Source organism: Perca flavescens, chromosome 1, assembly GCF_004354835.1.
Source record: "Perca flavescens isolate YP-PL-M2 chromosome 1, PFLA_1.0, whole genome shotgun sequence".
NCBI lineage: Eukaryota > Metazoa > Chordata > Actinopteri > Perciformes > Percidae > Perca > Perca flavescens.
Genome location: NC_041331.1, coordinates 13,203,040 through 13,217,775, shown reverse-complemented (window position 1 = coordinate 13,217,775; position 14,736 = coordinate 13,203,040). Strand labels below are relative to the sequence as shown.

The window sequence follows — 14,736 nt, the reverse complement described above, 5'->3', positions numbered from 1 at the left end:
CACGTTGACTACATGTGTAAAGTAAGATATGGCCAGCCACCAGGACACATGCACATCACATCAAACCATAAGGATCACTAAGCAAAGTATTTGTCAAGGGCCTTGTGTGTTAGTTAAAGTACATAGTTTGGACAGTAGTAACACTATGCATTAATTCTAAATATTGTTGACATTTACAGTGCTAAAAAATACAAAAAATACGTCCGTTATCTGCCATCTTAAGGTAGTGCAAAGAAAGAAGGATCAGTCTGTACAGATGGAACATTATCTAATGTATGTGTCGAACTCTATAATATTACATTCACAGCTTCTACATTGTACAACTTAACCAATACCCTAGCATTGTGTATTATCAGGCCAATAGCAACCACAACAATTAGTAGTAATAATTTTTCCTAATAGACCATAATATAGCTACGTTACTAACCTAAGGTTACCTGGGAGAGCATCGTAGCTGTGCTCGGATCCAGCAGGTCTCTACAGAGAGAAGACGATAATTAATACAGCTCCATTGAGTAAGGCCTCACGAAGAATACATGATTCCCATGGTAAATTATTAGCTCAGTAAGGTAGCCGGTGGCTGCAAGTTTAGATAACGTTAGCAGTATAGCTAACGTTAAATGCTAACTTAAAAAAGCTTTACTAGCTAGCTAGCTAGTAACTTAACACAACGAAACAACAAATGTCTAGTAACCATGCTTGCAACGTAGATCACAGATAATATATATATATGATCAATACTTACACTTTATTAATCTTGTAGTAATCCCCTGTGGAGTGGCTTGTGTGTCCTCCAGACCAGACTCTGTCTCTAACGTTAGTTTACCTGCACTGAGGCTGAGCTGTCACTCAAACTTTCCCTTAACTTTCCCTTAACACTCATTAGCCAATGGGGACGCACCCCTGTAAGACCCGGCCTCTCAGCTGATCGAACAGCTGATTGGTTCAGAATCGACTCAACATGATGACGTTTTATATAAACTTTTTATTGATTTTGAATCGGAGGGATTTTAACTGCTATTTGTCTCATTTAAAGGCTTATTCTGTACAGAACACCTGTTGTGAGGCTGATAGTTATGTTTAGAAGACAGAGAGACTAAATCTCTTCAGATTACGGATCATCTACAGTCTGTTGTTAATTAAAATCAGCAACAGATCACATGTAGAGCATTCTGACAGCTACTCTGTCATAATAAAATCAACTGGAGACTGTGTACAAGCTGATATATGGGTCTGATAACATTTTATTAAATCGGAATCGGACCACAGTGTTTATGTCACTTCCTGTTCAGCCTGAAGGCTGCTGGAATCAGCTGGAAAACTGTCCGACTTGAGAGCGGACTTTTGTCACCGACCCTCGCTGCTGCCGCCTGCTCTCGTCCGCTTTACAGGCTAGGCGCAGTTCATCTCGAACGAGCCCACTTGTGTCAGAATCGCAAGCAAAAACTCAGGGAGAGCAAAGGAGAAAGCTGGGAGCATGACTGCAAACGTGATGGAGAGAGCAAAAGACTGATCATTGAGAAAGAAGCAGAGGGAACTGTAAACAAAAGGACATAATATCAAACAAATATAAGACCAATAGTTTACAACTACACAAATGTTTTGTTTGCTAGTTTTAAGTTTTACCTTTGAGGTGACAATTGTTTTGCTTGAGTTAGTGTGTTTTGTTTGATACTTGAGAAGTTTTGCTTGGAATTAAAGTCACAAAACTAATCCCATAGAAAAAGAGGTGTAGGTTCTACAGGCTATATCAGAATGTCAGAGTTTCATTGTTGTAGCCTATGTGTGTATATGTGTGTGTGTGTGTGGTTGGTTGGCTATGTCACCTGCGCACCGGTGTGCATGTGTGCTAATCAGAGGTTAGAAAGGGAATCACAGATGAGGGGGATGGAGGAATAGACCTTTCTCACGTCAGAAATGTAGGAAAAGCAAAGGTGTATTCAAAACCATTCCTGATGGCTGCATTCCACCTATGAGAGGCCCTGGTATTGTGCATGCTGAATCACTGAAATATCTTACTGGGACACTTGATGGAATTGAGCGATCGTTAAGGTTATCAATTTCAGCTGTGCTTTTCCTACAATGACAAGTCAAAAAAAATGTCTGCTGTGAAAAAGGTCTATTAGGATCTGGGAAGCCACACAGTTTTTCAACCTCTGCTGTGTGTGCAGGTGAGGTTTTTTTTTTTTTTTAGATCTCATCTGCTCGTTGTTAATCTTTCACAGTCAGTCTTCTTGTAGATGTGATAGGGAAGGCAAGAAACAGTCTAGCACTAGGACCCAGGCAAAGGGGCAGAGTCTATAAATAGGGGAGGGAAGCTCACCTGGATCTTTCTTGCTGCAGTCAGACACACCTGAGTAGGCAGCTGAGGCCAGCCTTTGTTTGGTGCTTGATTTGGTAGGTTTTGTTTTTTAAATAAGTTTCATTTTAAATAATGTTTAACAATCCAATGTTAGGAATGCATGTCTACAACTAGTGCCATGAATCATGTTTTAGCTCATTTTAATACAGATAAGTTAAATAATTGTTAAATCTGTTATTTATTAGAAGCTTCATGGTTGTGAGGGTCCAAAGCTTGGAGTGATTGTTTAAACACATCAGCTAAAGCACAGGTATGCTCAAGGTGGTTTTAAACAAGATCTTAGCCTTGTTTTTATTATAAATTTAACATGAAGCTTTGAAAATATAGATTCCAGTCACCTGCCTGTCTTCAGGGGAATGTGCTTCTAAGTCAAGCAAGGTATATTTGTTACATTGGTCCTGTTTTGTGCAATGTGTCTTTTAAAGTTTTTATTTTGTATCTTAATGTTTTTTTTCTTTTGTTTTAAATCGACTTAATTGGGAGTTTTTTTTTTTTCCACTTGTGTTAGTTTTATTGCGCTCCCACTAAGTCATTGAATGGGCCATATCTTGTGCTGCTGGCTGTATTGAAGGGCGGAACTGAAGGGTGGAGTAACCATTTTGCATGGTTGTTTTGTGTGAGTTTAGAGCAACTTAGTGTGCGGTGTGTAGTTAAATTGAGTGTTTTAGTGGGGTTTGATTTAATTTGATTTGGTTGTAATTTATTTTGGTGCTCAACTCTACAGCAGTTTCCCTGGTAATGCGGTCTAGTTCTGAATCATGTTTTCTTTTTTTGTTCTGGTGTAATGTAAAATGTTTGTTTTTTTACACCTGGTAATAGCAGCCTCTGGTTCCGGTTCATTCTGGCACTTGTGTATGAAGTAGTGTAAAGTTTACATGTTATTAAATGCATAATTATGAAATAAAGGAGTAACCTTAAGACGATGGCGGACCTCATTATTTGCACTAGCAAGCGTTGGAAATGGTGTCAAATGAACATGACAAGCTACAGCATCCAGAAGAAGTTTGGGGTGTGGTTATTTTGTGAAATGGTGACATATGCAGCTGAACCAGAGGCAAATTAAGGAAATTCTTTATACGTGCTAACAGATGGCCAAGTTGGCATCCGATTCGCAGCTTCCGATTCGGCAGTTAACCCTCTGATGCATGACTTATGAAAGCCTGAGTCAAAACATTTTTGTATGTGTTTTTACTCTTCTTAGGGCATTAAAAAAACAAATTCACTTTTTTTTTTCTTCAAAAATATGATTTTTTTTTTTTTTTTCTTTTTCAGAAAGTTACAGACATGTTCACTACACTGGACTACATGCACATAACCACTCAAAATAAACAGTATAAACTTAATGGATCAAATTCAGTTTTATCATAAATCCATGAAACATTATTTAATTTTATGCTTTGAAAAGCACTTAACCATACTTTTACACACTTTAACATTCTATAGCCCTATTCCAGCAGCAGTGGCAGCAAAAACTGTCCTGTTAGTAGTGTCCTGAGGAGTGTCCCGAGACAATGTCCTGTGACACCCAGAGACTGTCCTGTGACTCCATGACTGTCCCGGGACAGTCAGACACTGTCCTGTACACTGTCCTGTGACTCCCATGTCACAGGACTGTCATGGGAGTCACAGGACAGGATAAATATACCCCAAATGCACTGAATTGCAACCAAAATAGTCATAATAAAAGATGAATCAACCACATGACTTGTGTTGGAAAATATACTCAGCAATGAATGACGTCCACTTCATTGGACACATGGTTAATTGCAATTTACTACTTATTTTAAATAAAATTTTCAAAACTAAAATAATATTGTTCCTTAGGTATTCCTGCATATCATAATTTTTTTTTTTTTACCTCTAGGGTTGTCCAGGTATAGAAGGATTGGCAGGATGTTCCAGCAGTGTCTGTCTGCCATCTTGGTTTCAGAGGAGGTTCCCTTGTAGTTACAACTAACCACTGAATAAACCTCAATGGAGGGGGGCAGCAGAGAGCATTCTAATGGCTGATGTGCAATTCCACCCTAGAAACTATTGCATTTTGGAGAAAATGACTTTTAAACAGCTGTCCACTGTAGTGACCGCTATGCACCAGAGGGTTAAGGGGAAATTTAAGGGAAACTTGTAGACCAGGTCCAGAGCCAAAACCACTGTACCTATACTTGTCAAATCTGGACTAAATTATCCAAGACAGGATAAAGATTGTTAAAAACCCAGTTTCAGATTTGTGAAAGCTTTATTCTATTTGTGAAAATGCAATTAAGGGAGATTTTACTGTTTTTTTCATATGTAGACCACACTGGACCAGGTCCAGATCCAAAACCACTACACCTAGACTTGTCAAATCTGCATTTAATTATCTCAGAGAGGCTAAAGAGTCTTAAAAACAAAGTTTTAGATTTGTGAAAGCTTTATTCTATGTGTGAAAATGCAATAAAGTGAGATTTTATAGTTTTTTTTTTTTTCATATGTAGACCACATAAGACCAGGTCCAGATCCGAAACCACTGTACCCAGACTTGCCAAATCTGGACAAAATTATCCCAGAGAGGCTAATGATTCTTAAAAAGACAGTTTCAAATTTGTGAAAGCCTTATTCTATTTGTGAAAATGCAATTAAGGGAGATTTTACAGTTTTGTTTCTTATGTAGACCACATAAGACCAGGTCCAGATCCAAAACCACTATACCTAGACTTGTCAAATCTGGAGAAAAAAAAAACTGAAATCCCCCTTTATTGCATTTTCACAAATATAATAAAGATTTCACAAATCTGAAACTATGTTGGCTCACACTTTGACAAGGGGAAGTGTAGCCATTCCCTCTCCCAATGAGCCATGTTGATAAGATGTGGGACAAGAACTGGTTCTGTCAGATCAAGTGTTTGTGATAGAACAAGTCCTCAACTCATTTTGTAAGGTTCGCCAATTAATTGTAAAATATGATATTTCAGTGATTTTGTGTCAACAAAAAAAATCATTTTAAAGCTCAATGTTTGGCACATTTAACTAACAGAGGAGGCTTCTTACATTATTGGGCTTGGAGGTGTCCTGGATTGTTTTGCAGCATAATCCAGGGCTTTTGTGAGTAAAAAATGCGATATTAACCAAGACTGACCATATTAAGTTTTGATGCATTAAAAACAACAGAAAATGTAAACAATGTGTTTTTTTCATATTTGAAAATGTATAATTAATGCCAAGAACCGAAAAGCTCATATTTATAATCTGAATGTGGAATTGCATTCATATTTTCAAATTGAATGTATGAAATTCCTGCAACAACATTGGGAACTTTTCAAAATATAGTGTCATTTTTTATTTAACATACAGTATTTCTTTAATAGTTTTGTACTCACGCCAAGGCATATGTTCTGTGGAGGCTTTCTTAAAGATCTTACAATGTTGTGCAGACGCAGCAAATAAACAGCAAAGTGGCCTGTTTATTAAGGCTACCACTTCATTGGAATTTAAAGAAAGGGAGGGAATTGCCTGTGCTACAAATGTACAAATTCAATATAAAACTGCTGTGAATGCTAACCAGAGGTGGGATGGCACAGGTGGGTGGGTTAGCATTGGGAGTCGATGGTCACCTCTTGACATTCGCTCATAACAACTCCCCTTTTTGATTTTCATTTACCTTTATTTTTTTGCAGTTTATTTGTTCTGTCCATAAATCAGCGATTCATGCACAACTGCTTACCAGCATTATTTTACATGTGGGTGTGTTTCCCTGTTGAATATAAATTTATTTTTCAAATAGTAATGTAGATGTGTAAAACAAAATGAAATCCGCTGTCTGTAATGATTGATCAAAATGTCAACATGCATCCAGGTTGCAGTCCAAGTCCAGGCAGCCTCTTTTATTTATAACAATTACTGGATCCGCACACGGGGCGTCTAGCCTTTGGATGTTTCAGATGTAATCAGCTTTTTACTTTGAATTGTGAGTTCAAATAGCCTGCTGGATTTAAAAGGTAAGAGGGCTACTTATTCACCTTCGCAGATTGTTTGTAAAAATCAAAAACAAAAAAAATAACTCCTAAAAATCAACTTTGCCAAAGACGGAGACAGTAAAGTAACACACTTTTTAACAATACTTTGTTTTTATTGTACCTTGACAACATGTGATCTACTTTGAAGACACAATATGATCTTCATTACTGCTGAAAAACTACATTTTGGTTTTTATAAGTCAATAGGTGAGTTTCTTCCTTTTGACTTCTTAAATCAAATCATATAAGTACAATTTAGAGTCAAACAGTTTGGTTGCATGCTCTCAAAACCATAACAAAAGATGCATTCACTAACCTAATTAATGCTAAATAGTATTGTGTGTGTGTGTGTGTGTGTGTATTGTTAGTTTATTTTATATTTTTTTTATGTATGCACCTTCAACCAAGACAAATTCCTAGTAAGTGCTACATACCTGCCAATAAATCTCTTTCTGAGTCTGAACAGAAGTGAAAGTCTCATTGGTTGTATCCAAAGAATATTCCTTTATTATTGAGAAGTGTTTTGTTTTTCAAATGTTCTTTCTTTGATCAATTTGACAAAGTTAATGTTGGACAATTTTATGGTATGTTTTTTTGTAACTTCATGCTACATCTCAAGGGGCTATCCTGACACATTTGATAAATTACAGCACTAAACACTGCATTCATTGTACAATATTGTTTGAAATGACAAATCTCTGGGCTGAACATTTTACTATGTGTTTATGCTGTAGGTCTACTGAGTCTACCACTGCTTACAGGTTAGTAAGTTCTATTTATTTGATGCCAAAAAAACACATGCACATTGATTAGATTTTTAGATTTCTACAACCCAATCTAATAAAATATGACTTTTTGTTATTGAGTTTGGTGACACAACCTACATTGCTATTGTGCTTTCATTTTTCATTTCTAGAATGTGACAAAATTAGGCTGGTCGGGCCTTCCCGTTGCTCTGGTAGACTTGAGGTCCACCACAGTGACAGTTGGGGAACAGTGTGTGATGATCACTGGAGCGTTGCCAACGCTGACATGGTGTGTCGAGAGCTAAACTGTGGGACAGTTCTTGAGGCCAAAAAAGGCGCCTTTTTTGGAGAGGGACAGAACAGGATCTGGTTGGATGATGTTCAATGTACTGGTCATGAGCCTTCTATGCTCAAGTGCTCACACAGACCAATGGGGGAAAATAACTGTGGCCATAGTGAAGATGCGGGGGTTGTCTGTTTAGGTAAGACTGGGTTCATTCTTATAGCATATTCTTATCTCAGTTATGTTTGCTTTACACCCACTTGTGTTTTATTTAAAGTTGAATTACTGGTTGGATACGACTCAAATTACACATTTTGTTCCTTTATTAAAGCAATAGTTGGACTTTTGCCTTTGGGAAATTGGTCTTCTCGCAGAGTTGATAAAATTGATACTACCCTCATATATGTCCATTAAGACTACAGCATCTTAGCTTAGCATAAAGACTGGGAACATGGGAAACATAAAAAGGCAAATTGTCATTTTTACACAAATAGGTATGCCGATTATTGAGCTTTGGTGCCAGTAAGTGGAGTTTGTCACCTTTGATCAAAGCCAGGCCAGCCGTATCCCTGTTCCCAGTGTTTCTGCTAGCCTAAGCTAATTGGGTCCTGGCTGTAGACTTATTTTCAGTGGATATGAGTGATCAATCTTCTCATCTAACTTTCCGTCTGTAAGCCAGTAAGCATATTATCCAAAATATTGAACTTTTTCTTTAAACATTAACTAGCCACTAACCTCTAATCACAGAGTAAGCTCATTAAATCAAAAATCACAAAACCCTGCATTACAAGTGCCTTGCTCAATTAATATGAAGACCAAAAATGTGGAACATTATTTTACTTTTATACTTTAAGTAGTTTTGAAACCAGTACTTTTACACTTTTACTTGAGTAAAAAGCTTGAGTTGATACTTCAACTTCTACAGAAGTCTTTTTAAACCCTAGTATCCACACTTCTACTTGAATAATGAATATGAATACTTTTGACACCTCTGTTGATTTTAGTTCAAATTCGATCTTCATATTTGGCAGAATATGTGAGAGTGGTCGACGGAAGCAATCGATGCAGCGGTCGAGTGGAAGTCCACCATGATGGCAAATGTAAACGAGTGTGTAATGAATGGACCAAGGCAGATGCTGACGTGGTGTGCCGAGAGATTAACTGTGGCACTCCTGTCGATCAGGTTGAAGTGCTATATTTTGGAGAGACACATGACCTGGGTGGCGTCAAACCCAAGTGCTTTGGGAATGAGAGCTCTCTCTCACAGTGCAGACTTCAGGAATTCAAGGAAAGCTGTGTCGATGCTACTGTTGTCTGTACAAGTAAGTCATCAGTCAGTAATTTTGTGTTGAACGTCATCTGGTTACTTTTGGATGGCTTCTGAACAGACATGCCATTGTCTTTTATTTCTTTTCCATCTGACAATAAACTACTTCGGCTGATGAGCGGGACTAGTCGGTGCTCTGGCCGAGTGGAAGTCTACCACGATGGACAGTGGGGAACAGTTTGTGATGACAAATGGGAGATGCAGGAAGCAGATGTTGTATGTCGAGAGATGAACTGTGGGAGTGCTCTGGATTGATCAAATTGAATGCAATGGATTGGAGTCAACACTGATTCAGTGCCCCACAAAGACCATTTAGAGACAAAACTTGCAACACAAGCTCAGTTGCTGGTGTTGTCTGCACAGGTAAGAAAAAGCATACAAAAATGACAAAAGATAATACAGTCTTGTTTGTTGTTCGGTATATCGCTTCCATAACTATGTCAATTTCATTTATGGCTTTTTTTGCTTAATTTTACAAAACTTGTTTCTATATATTGCCACATGGCCTGACAGAAAAGTTCACACTTACTTGGTGTTTCAACCACATTTTCTGGTCCTCCGCAGAAACAGTAGAGTTGCTCAGTTTTCATGAAGATGGTTTAGTCGTTATTACATGTACAGTATGGAATTTTGGTCATGTGATAATAAAATGATTGTCTCACTCTGCCTATTAAGGCTGTATTAAAGCTATGCTTGAATAAATTAATATGAATAAAACTGATGCAGGTAACTTGTCTTTCTACTGATTAGTGTTTTATTAGCACGTCACAGATTCTTATATTATATGGAAACCCTCATACATGCTTTCATTACCTCCCGTTTGGACTACTGCAATGGAGTTCTGTCTGGGGTTCCCAGCAAAACCCTAAACAGGCTCCAGTATGTCCAAAACTCTGCCGCCAGGGTCCTCACCCACACCAAGACGTGGCAGCACATCACCCCAACCCTCATCCACCTTCACTGGCTCCCAATTAAGTCCTGCATCAAATATAAAATCCTCCTCACCTACAAATCCCTTCATTCCCTGGACCCGCAGTACCTCTCCGACCTGCTCCATCCACCCAGAAACCTGCGGTTATCAGACGCTGGCCTGCTCTCCATTCCCCACACCAGACTTTCGGAGACAGAGCCTTTAGTGTTGCAGCCCCATCCCTCTGGAACACCCTCCCTGCAGATATCCGAAATGCTACATCCCTGGACATTTAAAAAAAAAAACTCCTGAAACACCACCTTTTTACCACAGCCTACAACCTCCTTTAATATAGCCCCTGTAATTATGTAATTATTATTAAAAAGTGTCCTTGGGTTTCATGAAAGGCGCTATATAAGTAAAAGGTATAATTAGAATTATAATAATAATAATAATTATTATTATTATATTCATATTTTTCAAATGTATGGTGTTGAAAATCTGAATAGTGTGCAATGTAAGGAATAAAGTACTTCAATAGTGTTCTTCTTTGATTCATTATCTGTCATATATTTGACTACATTAAAATGAATTTGAAATGTCTGATACCATATAATCATTTTAGTTTACTCTACATTACAGGAAATTTGGAGGTCCGGTTGGCTAATGGTAAAGATGAGTGCTCTGGCAGAGTAGAGGTCCGTCGTGGTAATGTCTGGAAAACGGTTTGTGACAGACTGAGAAGACGAGGAGGCTGCACCAGTACATTGCTGAACAGCCAACACTTTGGTCTACAATGATATACCTTCAGATTTTGTAATTTAACTAACTTTTTATTTTCAAAATGAAAACCTGTTTTATCCAAATTCCCAAGAATCAGTGAAATACATAATATTTGTAAAATCTATGTTTTTGTCTAACAATGTATATGAGGATTTAAACAATAAAGATAATAATAAAATACAGTTTCATGTACAGTACAGGCCAAAAGTTTGGACACACCTTCTTATTCAATGTGTTTCTTTATTTTCATGACTATTTACATTGTAGATTCTCACTGAAGGTGAATTCTTTTGATGGCGCTGCAAACCCTTGGTGTTCTCTCAATGAGCTTCATGAGGTAGTCACCTGAAATGGTTTTCACTTCACAGGTGTGCTTTGTCAGGGTTAATTAGTGGAATTTGTTCCCTTATTAATAAAAAAGCAAAGTGTGGCTACTTTGAAGAATCTAAAATATAAGACATGTTTTCAGTTATTTCACACTTTTTTTGTTAAGTACATAATTCCATATGTGTTCATTCATAGTTTTGATGCCTTCAGTGAGAATCTACAATGTAAATAGTCATGAAAATAAAAGAAAACGCATTTGAATGAGAAGGTGTGTCCAAACTTTTGGCCTGTACTGTATTTGTCTCATGTATTGTTGTCTCGGTCGGCCAGCGCACTCACGGCAGACAGCAGAAATACAGGAGTCAAACATGTCCTCCCACCCACCCCGGAAGAACTACAAGTGAACACACTGGTGTCATCAGATTTTAAAAATCAAATCGTTAAATAGGTGAACATATTATTACCATATTTGACAGTGCTTACAGTGGGTAAACTTTGGAGACCATATCTACATGACAGCTAAGGTCCAGAGCTTTCTGTAACAGCTGGTAGCACCTACTGTTGCTAAATGACAAGCCTTCAAAAATGTGCTGGGTTCAAGATTTCAAAGCAGGAGTAATGTAAATGGGCTGTTCTTATATAGCGCTTTTCTAGTCTCAACGACTACTCAAAGCGCTTTAACATTGTACAGGAACCATTCACCATTCACACGCATTCATACACTGTGACCGAGGCTGCCGTACAAGGTGCCACCTGCTCATCACATAATCAGTCACACACATTCACACTCCGATGCGCAACTCGGGGTTCAGTGTCTTGCCCAGGGACACTTCGACATGGGACTTGCAGGGCCAAGGATCGAACCACCAACCTTCCGATTGGCAGGCAACCGCTCTACTGACATGTGTTATATGTATAGTCCTACGACAAAGTATTAATTTTTACATATCATGGAGACCACTTTGCAGGAGATACTTTATTGTCCCCAGAGGGATATTTGCCTCGAGTTCAAATGCTTCACAAATAACACTTGACATATTGTTTTATCATACAATAAAACAAAAACATAAACAAAGTGATATGTAGCCAGACTGAAGCACATCACACAGCCACAATCTATTGTTCATCTTTCACAAACAGTGACAAGAGCAACCTATAAACATGAAGCTATTGCAAAACTAGAAATATTTAGTTCAGATTGGGGTACCCTATTTCTTCTGCCATAAGATAAGAGCTCATCTGGTATGGAGAATCAAGATAGATCAGACCATATTCTCTGTGCTTGCCTGGAGAGACAGTCACCTGACAAGTGAGCTTTAAATGAGATGTTTTTAGATATTGCCATGCTGACATATTAAAATGCTCTGTAATGCAGTCTTGTATAACATAAACCCTCGGATTCCCCGTGAGTGTCTGCTCTAAATGAGAAATTAAAATATCTACTTTAGCTAATTAAGAAAGCTGGGCAACGTTATCTCTGACAACTTTTTTTCTGACAAAGTTTTGTCTGAGGCTGACAGAGGTTTTTCTGACGCTGAGGCCGTTTGGTTTGAAGAAGTTTCAGCTGAGGGAGATTTTTCTGAGACGTTGCGCTTTTTGGTCCGACACTTGACTTTCACAGACTTGATTTTTCCCAAGACCTAATGCTGTTTTGTCTAAAGATGACTTTTAAGGCTACTCCGATGTCGATTCGCCTGTGTCCGGATGCCTTTTCATTCGAGACCTGATGCCTTTTCGTTTGAGTCTGACACCTGAGTCGGACATCTCTGGATGTCCTAAAATGAACACCTTACTGAGGATGAAATGTCAAAACTAAATGGTTGGAATGAACCACAAAAAAAACCCTGAAAATCAAAACCCTTATCCCACTTACTGCCTTTAAAGTACGTCTGTCTGAGCTCCTGTCCGATCACTACGTGCTAACTGTTCTCCATCATTCATGCACTGTTTTGTGCACCCTTAATCCATTACCTCTGTCATACCCCATTGCATAGTTACACATCTTCACCTGCACTGCTATCATATCTGTTTACGCTCTTTTGCACTATTCATCTGCCCTGGCATGCTCAACTGTTATTCTTCCCACCTTTGATGTCATACAGTTTTGTACATCTACTGATCTACATCACTATATGAGACCACACTTTGCACTAACTGTACATTGACTCTTTACTACTTTCAGCATTTATATAGACTGTCTATTCATGTTTACTGTGTTATTACTGATCTACATCGCTAACTAAACCACAATTTGCACTAACTGTATTTTGACTCATTACTACATCTCAGCAGTGATATAGACTCTATTCACGTATATTGTGTTATTACCATATCACTTTCGCATATCCTCACTTTGCGCCGGCTTTGTAATGCCTACTTAATCTGCACTTTATGGAGCCTATTGTATTCTAATTTCTTGTATTGTATTGAATGTGAAACTGTATGTTGTCTTGCACGCTTATACTTTTCTTGGCCAGGTCGCCGTTGCAAATGAGAACCTGTTCTCAATACAACGGCCTACCTGGTTAAATGAAGGTTAAATTAAAAAAAATATTAAAAAAATATTCAAACAATCAGCTCAATCATCCACCAACAGGAGGCAGCAATGCTGCAGTTCTAAAGGAGGCACAGCCTAAATACTCCCAATCATCAGTTGAATCTTCCACCAACAGGAGGTGACAAAACTGCCATATCAATGGGAGCATGACACAAGGAAACATTTTCAGAGCATGTTAGACCAAAAGCTCATGCTCTCAATCCCCAACCAAGGATGCCTCAAAGATTTCAGGAAACATATCATGCTACACATCACATAAAGGAACCCATTCAACGTGTTGACCTGATACAAACTAATGTGGACAAAGGCAATCTTCTTTCCGTCATGAAACGACAAAATGAAATAACAGCTCTATTAGTGCAACGACATTCTTCATTATTATTACCTCCAAGGGATATACCGACCTTTGATGGAGATCCTCTCGAGTACAGCACATTTATCAGAGCATATGAGCATAGAGTGGAAGGAAAGGCTGCGAGCAGTGTACCAAAGAGCAAGGACCATCTTACAAGAACGCTTTGGAAATGAGCAAAAAATAGCCACTGCATACATGGAGAAAGATCTTGGTAAAATCAGAAGACATTGAAGCTTTGCAAGCTTTTGCTTTGTTTATAAGTGTCTGCTGTAAATGCTATGGAGGACATCAGCTACATGTCAGAGATGAATATGCCATCCAACCTGCGTGCTATTGTCTTGAAGCTACTATATCAATTGAGGAGAAAATGGAGAAACACTGCTTATGAGCTGCAGGTTTCAGTGATAGTGTCAACTTAATTGAAAGGCAAGTGCCTATTGCTTTCAATCCACTCTTCGGAAACATTATATAGTATAAAGAAGGAAACAAAGTCTCACAAGTCTGCTTTAAAGGAAAAGGCAGCGGTTTCGCTACTTCTGTGGCAGCTGTCAATTCTCAACCTGTGACTCAAATGCAAAATGAGAGAAACTTACCTGATAAACCAACAAGGGTGTCTTGTCTGAAGAGGGTCACAAATTGGATTTGTGTCCCAAAATGGAGAAGTTAAACAGTAAAAAAAGACTATCTTCTTGAAGGAGAAAGGTGTTTGTTTTGGGTGTTTATCTGTTGGACACATGAGCAAGGACTGTCTTGCAAATTGTGTAATCTGAAACATCCTACCATCCTTCACATCCATTCGAAAGAGAAGAAAAACAATTCAGAGGACACACAGCAGGACATATCAGGAAACAGTCATGCAGTTTCTCCCAATACATGTGGCCATATAGGTGCTGGAGCACAGGACGGTGTCTTGGCAATTGTGCCTGTACAGATAAAGGCTAAGAAAGGCAGCAAAATGCTAACCACATACGCATTTTTAGATCCTGGCAGCACAGCCACTTTCTGCTCTGAGCAACTCATGAGGGAGCTAAAGGTCAGAGGAAGGAGTGCCAAAATCCTGCTAAGGAATATGAATCAATTCAATTCAATTATAG

General features: G+C 38.4%; 1 long non-coding RNA gene across 1 annotated transcript; it reads left to right on the top strand.

Annotated features, from left to right (window-relative positions):
* Positions 1 to 2,179: 2,179 nt before the first annotated feature.
* On the top strand, positions 2,180 to 4,698 carry LOC114561098 (uncharacterized). The gene is made up of 4 exons (XR_003693313.1): positions 2,180 to 2,397; positions 2,548 to 2,612; positions 2,690 to 2,740; positions 4,227 to 4,698. It is a non-coding gene; the product is annotated as an uncharacterized LOC114561098 (long non-coding RNA).
* Positions 4,699 to 14,736: the final 10,038 nt, after the last annotated feature.